Genomic DNA, 14,355 nt, shown 5'->3' with positions numbered 1-14,355 from the left:
CTGTGTTTAAAGAGGTGGAGTTATGCAGATCTAAAACGCGTGGATTGCAGCAGCAGCAAGCCGAAAAGTGCAGGCATGTAAGGGATCTAGAGGTTGACAACATGTCTTCTTAACGGGAGTCCAGGAGCTCATCTCCACAAATGGACTTTTCAGGATCCTTGGGTGGCTCCGTAGTTTGAAACCAATTCTGGTTATCGCTTCTCGGCCTTTTGGCTAAGATCAAGTGTAGTATCTGTTCTTATCAGTTTAATATCTGATACGTCCCCTATCTGGGGACCATATATTAAATGGATTTTTAGAACAGGGAGATGGAAAAAGAGCTTGCTCTGTCCACTCCACGCATTGACCTGGTATTGCAGTATCTCCAGGACCGGTGCACCCCTTCTTTAATGCAGTTTCTAAAATCAGAAAGAATTGAATTCAATGTTTTTTGTTCATTTTGCTTGTTTGTCGGATTTTGGGATGGACTCTTTGGCTTTGCTTTTCTTCTCCTCATTGGATTTTTCATGTTCAAAGTTGCAGAAGCCAGATTACAAGCTCATTTTGGTTCAACTTCAGCAACTGTGCATTGCATTGCCATGTAATGTAATGAAATGCTATCTTTCTAGCTCTCCCTTTTTACTTCCTTTTGGATAAACAGACATATTAGGCAAGCATTTTGGAGCTTTCACCTAAATAACTACAGGTGGTGAGATAAGCTGCACAATATAATTGACCTTTCAGTATATTGTTGCACACACACCATCTATTTAGCAAATGCCCTTGTTATCAACAGCAGCCTTTTAAACTCACCTGAGCTAACAGGTATGTGCGCTGGTTACTCTGCTGCGCTTAAAATTTCTTTTTTGGTTTGCTACAATGCCTTTTCTGAAACGTTGTCTCCCTCTGCTGGAACACTGACTTCTTTCATTTAATGCCTGTAGACTATAAAAGAGAACCCAACCCAAAAAGTTTGGTTGATTAGTCTGTGGCATTCTGTTAAACTGTTGCTTATGGCGGTCTCTGTGAGCTTCTCAGCGACATTCAGCCAGCCAGGTATCCTGCCTGCAGTAGATGGAATGTGGCAATGGAACGCTGGCTGCGCGTGTCATAATAGGCTCTGAGCCTTTATATACCTGTGCACAGCAGCAGCCACCTTCAGTCTGCTGCTGGACAGCCAGCAGCAGCAGCAGCAGCAGGAGAGGTATGTAATCAGCAGCCCTCCTGCTAAGGGTAGACAGCTGCTCGTTCCACCCCACCCCCCGCCTTAATTGGTTCTCCTCCCTTCCAACGGTGTTGAGGCGGGTGGGAACAGCAGGGGGTGAAGGTGCTGTGTTTAAAGAGGTGGAGTTATGCAGATCTAAAACGCGTGGATTGCAGCAGCAGCAAGCCGAAAAGTGCAGGCATGTAAGGGATCTAGAGGTTGACAACATGTCTTCTTAACGGGAGTCCAGGAGCTCATCTCCACAAATGGACTTTTCAGGATCCTTGGGTGGCTCCGTAGTTTGAAACCAATTCTGGTTATCGCTTCTCGGCCTTTTGGCTAAGATCAAGTGTAGTATCTGTTCTTATCAGTTTAATATCTGATACGTCCCCTATCTGGGGACCATATATTAAATGGATTTTTAGAACAGGGAGATGGAAAAAGAGCTTGCTCTGTCCACTCCACGCATTGACCTGGTATTGCAGTATCTCCAGGACCGGTGCACCCCTTCTTTAATGCAGTTTCTAAAATCAGAAAGAATTGAATTCAATGTTTTTTGTTCATTTTGCTTGTTTGTCGGATTTTGGGATGGACTTTTTGGCTTTGCTTTTCTTCTCCTCATTGGATTTTTCATGTTCAAAGTTGCAGAAGCCAGATTACAAGCTCATTTTGGTTCAACTTCAGCAACTGTGCATTGCATTGCCATGTAATGTAATGAAATGCTATCTTTCTAGCTCTCCCTTTTTACTTCCTTTTGGATAAACAGACATATTAGGCAAGCATTTTGGAGCTTTCACCTAAATAACTACAGGTGGTGAGATAAGCTGCACAATATAATTGACCTTTCAGTATATTGTTGCACACACACCATCTATTTAGCAAATGCCCTTGTTATCAACAGCAGCCTTTTAAACTCACCTGAGCTAACAGGTATGTGCGCTGGTTACTCTGCTGCGCTTAAAATTTCTTTTTTGGTTTGCTACAATGCCTTTTCTGAAACGTTGTCTCCCTCTGCTGGAACACTGACTTCTTTCATTTAATGCCTGCAGACTATAAAAGAGAACCCAACCCAAAAAGTTTGGTTGATTAGTCTGTGGCATTCTGTTAAACTGTTGCTTATGGCGGTCTCTGTGAGCTTCTCAGCGACATTCAGCCAGCCAGGTATCCTGCCTGCAGTAGATGGAATGTGGCAATGGAACGCTGGCTGCGCATGTCATAATAGGCTCTGAGCCTTTATATACCTGTGCACAGCAGCAGCCACCTTCAGTCTGCTGCTGGACAGCCAGCAGCAGCAGCAGCAGGAGAGGTATGTAATCAGCAGCCCTCCTGCTAAGGGTAGACAGCTGCTCGTTCCACCCCACCCCCCGCCTTAATTGGTTCTCCTCCCTTCCAACGGTGTTGAGGCGGGTGGGAACAGCAGGGGGTGAAGGTGCTGTGTTTAAAGAGGTGGAGTTATGCAGATCTAAAACGCGTGGATTGCAGCAGCAGCAAGCCGAAAAGTGCAGGCATGTAAGAGATCTAGAGGTTGACAACATGTCTTCTTAACGGGAGTCCAGGAGCTCATCTCCACAAATGGACTTTTCAGGATCCTTGGGTGGCTCCGTAGTTTGAAACCAATTCTGGTTATCGCTTCTCGGCCTTTTGGCTAAGATCAAGTGCAGTGATCTAGCGGCTGCTGCCTTGGTCTTGGCTGAGAGGTGCTCGGGGTACCCGGCTCCTTGGCCTGGGGGGATCGCTCTGTTTTTCAGCAGGGCTTCACCTCCCCGCTGCTATTAGGGAGTCGGATTAGTCCCCGGGCAACGGGAGGCGATCATCTACCTGGCACTTCGGTGTTGAAGGTTTCTATTGAGAAGAGGAGAACCTGTTTGTGAAGAAGATGTCTGCAGCATCACATGAAGGAGAGGAAGATCATGTGCCTGAATTCGCTAAGGTGCAGAATTCTATTCGTTTGGTTGTTCAGGAGAACTTTCGAGATCAAAAGGATTTTAGGTATGTGATGAGTCAAGTTCTTGTGGATCTTTTTGGTTTGAAGACAGAAGAAGTGTTGGCGATAATGGACTACCCCAGGAGGGGTGTTTATGATATAGTTTTTGTTGACAAAGTTTTTTTTGAAGGATATCTAAGGAAAATGACTGCAAGCCAGGATAAAAGAATGGAGGGGATAAGTGTAATGCCACACTTCCCCGTTAGAGATAAATGGATCATTGTTAAAATGTACTCTCCATTGGTGGACGAAGAGGATGTTCTTACATTTTTGGAGTTTTTTTGTTTGTCAGTAACACCAAAAGGGAAGATTTATAATGAATTTGGTTTTTGGACTTCGAAGTGGAAATTTTTGGTCCGTTTCAAAGAAGATGAGCAGGGGACTGTGTTGCTTCCCCCAGCTAGGTTTAAGTTGGGTAATATAAATGGTGATATTTTTTTCAGTGGTATACCCACTTTTTGTCGAGTTTGTCGTCAATACGGGCATGGAAAGGAAAATTGTTCGGGTGGTGTATGTGGTTTTTGCAAAAAAGGTGATCATGAGTCAAAGGATTGTAAAGATCGGAGGAAGTGCAACTTGTGTCAGGAAGATACGCATGTTTTTAAGAATTGCCCAAAGAGGAAAAGAAATAAAGAGAAGGAGGTAGTGGTTAAAAAGGTTTTGGTAGAGAGAAAGGAGGAAAGTGTAGAAAAGGTGTTGGTGGTAAAGGGAAAAGAAAGCAAACCTGTAGGAGTGCAGAGGGAGATGGAGAAAACAAGAGTAGATTGGGGGGATAGGGTAGAGAGTGAAATGGGAGGTGTAAGTCAGGGAACTGGCCGTGGTAAGGTTAAAAAGCAAGAAAAGAGAAAGGAACAGGAAGTGGAGGTGGCAATGGAAGAAAATATAGTTGTTTTTCAACAACCTATGTTTATAAAGAATGCAGAATATTTTAACCGGTTGTACCGTAAGTTGTATGATGAGAAACGTTTGGACTATCTTATAGAGAATGTTAGGAAAGAACTAATAAGAGATAAAAATGTTTTTTGTGTGAAATATAGAATACCAGATGGTGTATCGAAACAAGTTTTTTCAGCATCAAGGGTTGAAGATTTGTCCCTTAAGGTTCTGAGTTGGGTTGGGGTTCATGCTTTTGATAATGGTTACAAGTATTTTACTTGATGTTATTACTGTTGTTAATACAGTTATAATTTAATTTTTATTTTTTGGTATCCATTCAGGTTCTGAAACATTTCTTTCTTTGTAAGTATTGTTGTATTTTTGTAATTTTTTTTTCTGACATTAAAAGTACCAAAACCTGATGATGATTTAAGTTGGAGTCCACGTCTTGTCTCCCTTTGGGGAGAAGAGGACTGTGGAGTGGACTTTAATTTTAACCTGAATAGGTTTTAAAAAAAAAAAAAAAAAAAAAATCTGTTCTTATCAGTTTAATATCTGATACGTCCCCTATCTGGGGACCATATATTAAATGGATTTTTAGAACAGGGAGATGGAAAAAGAGCTTGCTCTGTCCACTCCACGCATTGACCTGGTATTGCAGTATCTCCAGGACCGGTGCACCCCTTCTTTAATGCAGTTTCTAAAATCAGAAAGAATTGAATTCAATGTTTTTTGTTCATTTTGCTTGTTTGTCGGATTTTGGGATGGACTCTTTGGCTTTGCTTTTCTTCTCCTCATTGGATTTTTCATGTTCAAAGTTGCAGAAGCCAGATTACAAGCTCATTTTGGTTCAACTTCAGCAACTGTGCATTGCATTGCCATGTAATGTAACGCAATGCTTTCTTTCTAGCTCTCCCTCTTTACTTCCTTTTGGATAAACAGACATATTAGGCAAGCATTTTGGAGCTTTCACCTAAATAACTACAGGTGGTGAGATAAGCTGCACAATATAATTGACCTTTCAGTATATTGTTGCACACACACCATCTATTTAGCAAATGCCCTTGTTATCAACAGCAGCCTTTTAAACTCACCTGAGCTAACAGGTATGTGCGCTGGTTACTCTGCTGCGCTTAAAATTTCTTTTTTGGTTTGCTACAATGCCTTTTCTGAAACGTTGTCTCCCTCTGCTGGAACACTGACTTCTTTCATTTAATGCCTGCAGACTATAAAAGAGAACCCAACCCAAAAAGTTTGGTTGATTAGTCTGTGGCATTCTGTTAAACTGTTGCTTATGGCGGTCTCTGTGAGCTTCTCAGCGACATTCAGCCAGCCAGGTATCCTGCCTGCAGTAGATGGAATGTGGCAATGGAACGCTGGCTGCGCGTGTCATAATAGGCTCTGAGCCTTTATATACCTGTGCACAGCAGCAGCCACCTTCAGTCTGCTGCTGGACAGCCAGCAGCAGCAGCAGCAGCAGGAGAGGTATGTAATCAGCAGCCCTCCTGCTAAGGGTAGACAGCTGCTCGTTCCACCCCACCCCCCGCCTTAATTGGTTCTCCTCCCTTCCAACGGTGTTGAGGCGGGTGGGAACAGCAGGGGGTGAAGGTGCTGTGTTTAAAGAGGTGGAGTTATGCAGATCTAAAACGCGTGGATTGCAGCAGCAGCAAGCCGAAAAGTGCAGGCATGTAAGGGATCTAGAGGTTGACAACATGTCTTCTTAACGGGAGTCCAGGAGCTCATCTCCACAAATGGACTTTTCAGGATCCTTGGGTGGCTCCGTAGTTTGAAACCAATTCTGGTTATCGCTTCTCGGCCTTTTGGCTAAGATCAAGTGTAGTATCTGTTCTTATCAGTTTAATATCTGATACGTCCCCTATCTGGGGACCATATATTAAATGGATTTTTAGAACAGGGAGATGGAAAAAGAGCTTGCTCTGTCCACTCCACGCATTGACCTGGTATTGCAGTATCTCCAGGACCGGTGCACCCCTTCTTTAATGCAGTTTCTAAAATCAGAAAGAATTGAATTCAATGTTTTTTGTTCATTTTGCTTGTTTGTCGGATTTTGGGATGGACTCTTTGGCTTTGCTTTTCTTCTCCTCATTGGATTTTTCATGTTCAAAGTTGCAGAAGCCAGATTACAAGCTCATTTTGGTTCAACTTCAGCAACTGTGCATTGCATTGCCATGTAATGTAACGCAATGCTATCTTTCTAGCTCTCCCTCTTTACTTCCTTTTGGATAAACAGACATATTAGGCAAGCATTTTGGAGCTTTCACCTAAATAACTACAGGTGGTGAGATAAGCTGCACAATATAATTGACCTTTCAGTATATTGTTGCACACACACCATCTATTTAGCAAATGCCCTTGTTATCAACAGCAGCCTTTTAAACTAACCTGAGCTAACAGGTATGTGCGCTGGTTACTCTGCTGCGCTTAAAATTTCTTTTTTGGTTTGCTACAATGCCTTTTCTGAAACGTTGTCTCCCTCTGCTGGAACACTGACTTCTTTCATTTAATGCCTGCAGACTATAAAAGAGAACCCAACCCAAAAAGTTTGGTTGATTAGTCTGTGGCATTCTGTTAAACTGTTGCTTATGGCGTTCTCTGTGAGCTTCTCAGCGACATTCAGCCAGCCAGGTATCCTGCCTGCAGTAGATGGAATGTGGCAATGGAACGCTGGCTGCGCGTGTCATAATAGGCTCTGAGCCTTTATATACCTGTGCACAGCAGCAGCCACCTTCAGTCTGCTGCTGGACAGCCAGCAGCAGCAGCAGCAGCAGGAGAGGTATGTAATCAGCAGCCCTCCTGCTAAGGGTAGACAGCTGCTCGTTCCACCCCACCCCCCGCCTTAATTGGTTCTCCTCCCTTCCAACGGTGTTGAGGCGGGTGGGAACAGCAGGGGTTGAAGGTGCTGTGTTTAAAGAGGTGGAGTTATGCAGATCTAAAACTCGTGGATTGCAGCAGCAGAAAGCCGAAAAGTGCAGGCATGTAAGGGATCTAGAGGTTGACAACATGTCTTCTTAACGGGAGTCCAGGAGCTCATCTCCACAAATGGACTTTTCAGGATCCTTGGGTGGCTCCGTAGTTTGAAACCAATTCTGGTTATCGCTTCTCGGCCTTTTGGCTAAGATCAAGTGTAGTATCTGTTCTTATCAGTTTAATATCTGATACGTCCCCTATCTGGGGACCATATATTAAATGGATTTTTAGAACAGGGAGATGGAAAAAGAGCTTGCTCTGTCCACTCCACGCATTGACCTGGTATTGCAGTATCTCCAGGACCGGTGCACCCCTTCTTTAATGCAGTTTCTAAAATCAGAAAGAATTGAATTCAATGTTTTTTGTTCATTTTGCTTGTTTGTCGGATTTTGGGATGGACTCTTTGGCTTTGCTTTTCTTCTCCTCATTGGATTTTTCATGTTCAAAGTTGCAGAAGCTCATTTTGGTTCAACTTCAGCAACTGTGCATTGCATTGCCATGTAATGTAATGAAATGCTATCTTTCTAGCTCTCCCTTTTTACTTCCTTTTGGATAAACAGACATATTAGGCAAGCATTTTGGAGCTTTCACCTAAATAACTACAGGTGGTGAGATAAGCTGCACAATATAATTGACCTTTCAGTATATTGTTGCACACACACCATCTATTTAGCAAATGCCCTTGTTATCAACAGCAGCCTTTTAAACTCACCTGAGCTAACAGGTATGTGCGCTGGTTACTCTGCTGCGCTTAAAATTTCTTTTTTGGTTTGCTACAATGCCTTTTCTGAAACGTTGTCTCCCTCTGCTGGAACACTGACTTCTTTCATTTAATGCCTGCAGACTATAAAAGAGAACCCAACCCAAAAAGTTTGGTTGATTAGTCTGTGGCATTCTGTTAAACTGTTGCTTATGGCGGTCTCTGTGAGCTTCTCAGCGACATTCAGCCAGCCAGGTATCCTGCCTGCAGTAGATGGAATGTGGCAATGGAACGCTGGCTGCGCGTGTCATAATAGGCTCTGAGCCTTTATATACCTGTGCACAGCAGCAGCCACCTTCAGTCTGCTGCTGGACAGCCAGCAGCAGCAGCAGCAGCAGGAGAGGTATGTAATCAGCAGCCCTCCTGCTAAGGGTAGACAGCTGCTCGTTCCACCCCACCCCCCGCCTTAATTGGTTCTCCTCCCTTCCAACGGTGTTGAGGCGGGTGGGAACAGCAGGGGGTGAAGGTGCTGTGTTTAAAGAGGTGGAGTTATGCAGATCTAAAACGCGTGGATTGCAGCAGCAGCAAGCCGAAAAGTGCAGGCATGTAAGGGATCTAGAGGTTGACAACATGTCTTCTTAACGGGAGTCCAGGAGCTCATCTCCACAAATGGACTTTTCAGGATCCTTGGGTGGCTCCGTAGTTTGAAACCAATTCTGGTTATCGCTTCTCGGCCTTTTGGCTAAGATCAAGTGTAGTATCTGTTCTTATCAGTTTAATATCTGATACGTCCCCTATCTGGGGACCATATATTAAATGGATTTTTAGAACAGGGAGATGGAAAAAGAGCTTGCTCTGTCCACTCCACGCATTGACCTGGTATTGCAGTATCTCCAGGACCGGTGCACCCCTTCTTTAATGCAGTTTCTAAAATCAGAAAGAATTGAATTCAATGTTTTTTGTTCATTTTGCTTGTTTGTTGGATTTTGGGATGGACTCTTTGGCTTTGCTTTTCTTCTCCTCATTGGATTTTTCATGTTCAAAGTTGCAGAAGCCAGATTACAAGCTCATTTTGGTTCAACTTCAGCAACTGTGCATTGCATTGCCATGTAATGTAATGAAATGCTATCTTTCTAGCTCTCCCTTTTTACTTCCTTTTGGATAAACAGACATATTAGGCAAGCATTTTGGAGCTTTCACCTAAATAACTACAGGTGGTGAGATAAGCTGCACAATATAATTGACCTTTCAGTATATTGTTGCACACACACCATCTATTTAGCAAATGCCCTTGTTATCAACAGCAGCCTTTTAAACTCACCTGAGCTAACAGGTATGTGCGCTGGTTACTCTGCTGCGCTTAAAATTTCTTTTTTGGTTTGCTACAATGCCTTTTCTGAAACGTTGTCTCCCTCTGCTGGAACACTGACTTCTTTCATTTAATGCCTGCAGACTATAAAAGAGAACCCAACCCAAAAAGTTTGGTTGATTAGTCTGTGGCATTCTGTTAAACTGTTGCTTATGGCGGTCTCTGTGAGCTTCTCAGCGACATTCAGCCAGCCAGGTATCCTGCCTGCAGTAGATGGAATGTGGCAATGGAACGCTGGCTGCGCGTGTCATAATAGGCTCTGAGCCTTTATATACCTGTGCACAGCAGCAGCCACCTTCAGTCTGCTGCTGGACAGCCAGCAGCAGCAGCAGCAGCAGGAGAGGTATGTAATCAGCAGCCCTCCTGCTAAGGGTAGACAGCTGCTCGTTCCACCCCACCCCCCGCCTTAATTGGTTCTCCTCCCTTCCAACGGTGTTGAGGCGGGTGGGAACAGCAGGGGGTGAAGGTGCTGTGTTTAAAGAGGTGGAGTTATGCAGATCTAAAACGCGTGGATTGCAGCAGCAGCAAGCCGAAAAGTGCAGGCATGTAAGGGATCTAGAGGTTGACAACATGTCTTCTTAACGGGAGTCCAGGAGCTCATCTCCACAAATGGACTTTTCAGGATCCTTGGGTGGCTCCGTAGTTTGAAACCAATTCTGGTTATCGCTTCTCGGCCTTTTGGCTAAGATCAAGTGTAGTATCTGTTCTTATCAGTTTAATATCTGATACGTCCCCTATCTGGGGACCATATATTAAATGGATTTTTAGAACAGGGAGATGGAAAAAGAGCTTGCTCTGTCCACTCCACGCATTGACCTGGTATTGCAGTATCTCCAGGACCGGTGCACCCCTTCTTTAATGCAGTTTCTAAAATCAGAAAGAATTGAATTCAGTGTTTTTTGTTCATTTTGCTTGTTTGTCGGATTTTGGGATGGACTCTTTGGCTTTGCTTTTCTTCTCCTCATTGGATTTTTCATGTTCAAAGTTGCAGAAGCCAGATTACAAGCTCATTTTGGTTCAACTTCAGCAACTGTGCATTGCATTGCCATGTAATGTAATGAAATGCTATCTTTCTAGCTCTCCCTTTTTACTTCCTTTTGGATAAACAGACATATTAGGCAAGCATTTTGGAGCTTTCACCTAAATAACTACAGGTGGTGAGATAAGCTGCACAATATAATTGACCTTTCAGTATATTGTTGCACACACACCATCTATTTAGCAAATGCCCTTGTTATCAACAGCAGCCTTTTAAACTCACCTGAGCTAACAGGTATGTGCGCTGGTTACTCTGCTGCGCTTAAAATTTCTTTTTTGGTTTGCTACAATGCCTTTTCTGAAACGTTGTCTCCCTCTGCTGGAACACTGACTTCTTTCATTTAATGCCTGCAGACTATAAAAGAGAACCCAACCCAAAAAGTTTGGTTGATTAGTCTGTGGCATTCTGTTAAACTGTTGCTTATGGCGGTCTCTGTGAGCTTCTCAGCGACATTCAGCCAGCCAGGTATCCTGCCTGCAGTAGATGGAATGTGGCAATGGAACGCTGGCTGCGCGTGTCATAATAGGCTCTGAGCCTTTATATACCTGTGCACAGCAGCAGCCACCTTCAGTCTGCTGCTGGACAGCCAGCAGCAGCAGCAGCAGCAGGAGACGTATGTAATCAGCAGCCCTCCTGCTAAGGGTAGACAGCTGCTCGTTCCACCCCACCCCCCGCCTTAATTGGTTCTCCTCCCTTCCAACGGTGTTGAGGCGGGTGGCAACAGCAGGGGGTGAAGGTGCTGTGTTTAAAGAGGTGGAGTTATGCAGATCTAAAACGCGTGGATTGCAGCAGCAGCAAGCCGAAAAGTGCAGGCATGTAAGGGATCTAGAGGTTGACAACATGTCTTCTTAACGGGAGTCCAGGAGCTCATCTCCACAAATGGACTTTTCAGGATCCTTGGGTGGCTCCGTAGTTTGAAACCAATTCTGGTTATCGCTTCTCGGCCTTTTGGCTAAGATCAAGTGTAGTATCTGTTCTTATCAGTTTAATATCTGATACGTCCCCTATCTGGGGACCATATATTAAATGGATTTTTAGAACAGGGAGATGGAAAAAGAGCTTGCTCTGTCCACTCCACGCATTGACCTGGTATTGCAGTATCTCCAGGACCGGTGCACCCCTTCTTTAATGCAGTTTCTAAAATCAGAAAGAATTGAATTCAATGTTTTTTGTTCATTTTGCTTGTTTGTCGGATTTTGGGATGGACTCTTTGGCTTTGCTTTTCTTCTCCTCATTGGATTTTTCATGTTCAAAGTTGCAGAAGCCAGATTACAAGCTCATTTTGGTTCAACTTCAGCAACTGTGCATTGCATTGCCATGTAATGTAATGAAATGCTATCTTTCTAGCTCTCCCTTTTTACTTCCTTTTGGATAAACAGACATATTAGGCAAGCATTTTGGAGCTTTCACCTAAATAACTACAGGTGGTGAGATAAGCTGCACAATATAATTGACCTTTCAGTATATTGTTGCACACACACCATCTATTTAGCAAATGCCCTTGTTATCAACAGCAGCCTTTTAAACTCACCTGAGCTAACAGGTATGTGCGCTGGTTACTCTGCTGCGCTTAAAATTTCTTTTTTGGTTTGCTACAATGCCTTTTCTGAAACGTTGTCTCCCTCTGCTGGAACACTGACTTCTTTCATTTAATGCCTGCAGACTATAAAAGAGAACCCAACCCAAAAAGTTTGGTTGATTAGTCTGTGGCATTCTGTTAAACTGTTGCTTATGGCGGTCTCTGTGAGCTTCTCAGCGACATTCAGCCAGCCAGGTATCCTGCCTGCAGTAGATGGAATGTGGCAATGGAACGCTGGCTGCGCGTGTCATAATAGGCTCTGAGCCTTTATATACCTGTGCACAGCAGCAGCCACCTTCAGTCTGCTGCTGGACAGCCAGCAGCAGCAGCAGCAGCAGGAGAGGTATGTAATCAGCAGCCCTCCTGCTAAGGGTAGACAGCTGCTCGTTCCACCCCACCCCCCGCCTTAATTGGTTCTCCTCCCTTCCAACGGTGTTGAGGCGGGTGGGAACAGCAGGGGGTGAAGGTGCTGTGTTTAAAGAGGTGGAGTTATGCAGATCTAAAACGCGTGGATTGCAGCAGCAGCAAGCCGAAAAGTGCAGGCATGTAAGGGATCTAGAGGTTGACAACATGTCTTCTTAACGGGAGTCCAGGAGCTCATCTCCACAAATGGACTTTTCAGGATCCTTGGGTGGCTCCGTAGTTTGAAACCAATTCTGGTTATCGCTTCTCGGCCTTTTGGCTAAGATCAAGTGTAGTATCTGTTCTTATCAGTTTAATATCTGATACGTCCCCTATCTGGGGACCATATATTAAATGGATTTTTAGAACAGGGAGATGGAAAAAGAGCTTGCTCTGTCCACTCCACGCATTGACCTGGTATTGCAGTATCTCCAAGACCGGTGCACCCCTTCTTTAATGCAGTTTCTAAAATCAGAAAGAATTGAATTCAATGTTTTTTGTTCATTTTGCTTGTTTGTCGGATTTTGGGATGGACTCTTTGGCTTTGCTTTTCTTCTCCTCATTGGATTTTTCATGTTCAAAGTTGCAGAAGCCAGATTACAAGCTCATTTTGGTTCAACTTCAGCAACTGTGCATTGCATTGCCATGTAATGTAATGAAATGCTATCTTTCTAGCTCTCCCTTTTTACTTCCTTTTGGATAAACAGACATATTAGGCAAGCATTTTGGAGCTTTCACCTAAATAACTACAGGTGGTGAGATAAGCTGCACAATATAATTGACCTTTCAGTATATTGTTGCACACACACCATCTATTTAGCAAATGCCCTTGTTATCAACAGCAGCCTTTTAAACTCACCTGAGCTAACAGGTATGTGCGCTGGTTACTCTGCTGCGCTTAAAATTTCTTTTTTGGTTTGCTACAATGCCTTTTCTGAAACGTTGTCTCCCTCTGCTGGAACACTGACTTCTTTCATTTAATGCCTGCAGACTATAAAAGAGAACCCAACCCAAAAAGTTTGGTTGATTAGTCTGTGGCATTCTGTTAAACTGTTGCTTATGGCGGTCTCTGTGAGCTTCTCAGCGACATTCAGCCAGCCAGGTATCCTGCCTGCAGTAGATGGAATGTGGCAATGGAACGCTGGCTGCGCGTGTCATAATAGGCTCTGAGCCTTTATATACCTGTGCACAGCAGCAGCCACCTTCAGTCTGCTGCTGGACAGCCAGCAGCAGGAGAGGTATGTAATCAGCAGCCCTCCTGCTAAGGGTAGACAGCTGCTCGTTCCACCCCACCCCCCGCCTTAATTGGTTCTCCTCCCTTCCAACGGTGTTGAGGCGGGTGGGAACAGCAGGGGGTGAAGGTGCTGTGTTTAAAGAGGTGGAGTTATGCAGATCTAAAACGCGTGGATTGCAGCAGCAGCAAGCCGAAAAGTGCAGGCATGTAAGGGATCTAGAGGTTGACAACATGTCTTCTTAACGGGAGTCCAGGAGCTCATCTCCACAAATGGACTTTTCAGGATCCTTGGGTGGCTCCGTAGTTTGAAACCAATTCTGGTTATCGCTTCTCGGCCTTTTGGCTAAGATCAAGTTTAGTATCTGTTCTTATCAGTTTAATATCTGATACGTCCCCTATCTGGGGACCATATATTAAATGGATTTTTAGAACAGGGAGATGGAAAAAGAGCTTGCTCTGTCCACTCCACGCATTGACCTGGTATTGCAGTATCTCCAGGACCGGTGCACCCCTTCTTTAATGCAGTTTCTAAAATCAGAAAGAATTGAATTCAATGTTTTTTGTTCATTTTGCTTGTTTGTCGGATTTTGGGATGGACTCTTTGGCTTTGCTTTTCTTTTCCTCATTGGATTTTTCATGTTCAAAGTTGCAGAAGCCAGATTACAAGCTCATTTTGGTTCAACTTCAGCAACTGTGCATTGCATTGCCATGTAATGTAATGAAATGCTATCTTTCTAGCTCTCCCTTTTTACTTCCTTTTGGATAAACAGACATATTAGGCAAGCATTTTGGAGCTTTCACCTAAATAACTACAGGTGGTGAGATAAGCTGCACAATATAATTGACCTTTCAGTATATTGTTGCACACACACCATCTATTTAGCAAATGCCCTTGTTATCAACAGCAGCCTTTTAAACTCACCTGAGCTAACAGGTATGTGCGCTGGTTACTCTGCTGCGCTTAAAATTTCTTTTTTGGTTTGCTACAATGCCTTTTCTGA

General features: G+C 43.9%; 10 non-coding genes across 10 annotated transcripts; all 10 read left to right on the top strand.

Moving 5' to 3' along the window:
- Positions 1–193: 193 nt before the first annotated feature.
- Positions 194–384, top strand: LOC141220079 (U2 spliceosomal RNA). The gene has a single exon (XR_012288451.1). It is a non-coding gene; the product is annotated as a U2 spliceosomal RNA (small nuclear RNA).
- A 1,118-nt stretch (positions 385–1,502) lies between these two features.
- On the top strand, positions 1,503–1,693 carry LOC141220078 (U2 spliceosomal RNA). Its single transcript, XR_012288450.1, has one exon. It is a non-coding gene; the product is annotated as a U2 spliceosomal RNA (small nuclear RNA).
- A 2,852-nt stretch (positions 1,694–4,545) lies between these two features.
- LOC141219644 (U2 spliceosomal RNA) lies at positions 4,546–4,729 on the top strand. The gene has a single exon (XR_012288095.1). It is a non-coding gene; the product is annotated as a U2 spliceosomal RNA (small nuclear RNA).
- Positions 4,730–5,847: 1,118 nt separating this feature from the next.
- Positions 5,848–6,038, top strand: LOC141220076 (U2 spliceosomal RNA). The gene has a single exon (XR_012288448.1). It is a non-coding gene; the product is annotated as a U2 spliceosomal RNA (small nuclear RNA).
- Positions 6,039–7,156: 1,118 nt separating this feature from the next.
- LOC141220075 (U2 spliceosomal RNA) lies at positions 7,157–7,347 on the top strand. Its single transcript, XR_012288447.1, has one exon. It is a non-coding gene; the product is annotated as a U2 spliceosomal RNA (small nuclear RNA).
- Positions 7,348–8,453: 1,106 nt separating this feature from the next.
- Positions 8,454–8,644, top strand: LOC141220074 (U2 spliceosomal RNA). The gene has a single exon (XR_012288446.1). It is a non-coding gene; the product is annotated as a U2 spliceosomal RNA (small nuclear RNA).
- A 1,118-nt stretch (positions 8,645–9,762) lies between these two features.
- On the top strand, positions 9,763–9,953 carry LOC141220073 (U2 spliceosomal RNA). Its single transcript, XR_012288445.1, has one exon. It is a non-coding gene; the product is annotated as a U2 spliceosomal RNA (small nuclear RNA).
- A 1,118-nt stretch (positions 9,954–11,071) lies between these two features.
- LOC141220072 (U2 spliceosomal RNA) lies at positions 11,072–11,262 on the top strand. Its single transcript, XR_012288444.1, has one exon. It is a non-coding gene; the product is annotated as a U2 spliceosomal RNA (small nuclear RNA).
- A 1,118-nt stretch (positions 11,263–12,380) lies between these two features.
- LOC141220234 (U2 spliceosomal RNA) lies at positions 12,381–12,571 on the top strand. Its single transcript, XR_012288603.1, has one exon. It is a non-coding gene; the product is annotated as a U2 spliceosomal RNA (small nuclear RNA).
- Positions 12,572–13,677: 1,106 nt separating this feature from the next.
- On the top strand, positions 13,678–13,868 carry LOC141220222 (U2 spliceosomal RNA). The gene has a single exon (XR_012288592.1). It is a non-coding gene; the product is annotated as a U2 spliceosomal RNA (small nuclear RNA).
- Positions 13,869–14,355: the final 487 nt, after the last annotated feature.

The sequence above is a fragment of the Phyllobates terribilis genome, unplaced genomic scaffold, assembly GCF_046119375.1.
Source record: "Phyllobates terribilis strain yellow unplaced genomic scaffold, ASM4611937v1 Scaffold_277__1_contigs__length_2500907, whole genome shotgun sequence".
Taxonomy (NCBI): Eukaryota; Metazoa; Chordata; class Amphibia; order Anura; family Dendrobatidae; genus Phyllobates; species Phyllobates terribilis.
Note: the sequence above shows the minus strand (reverse complement) of the source record. Positions and strands in the feature narration are given on the sequence as shown.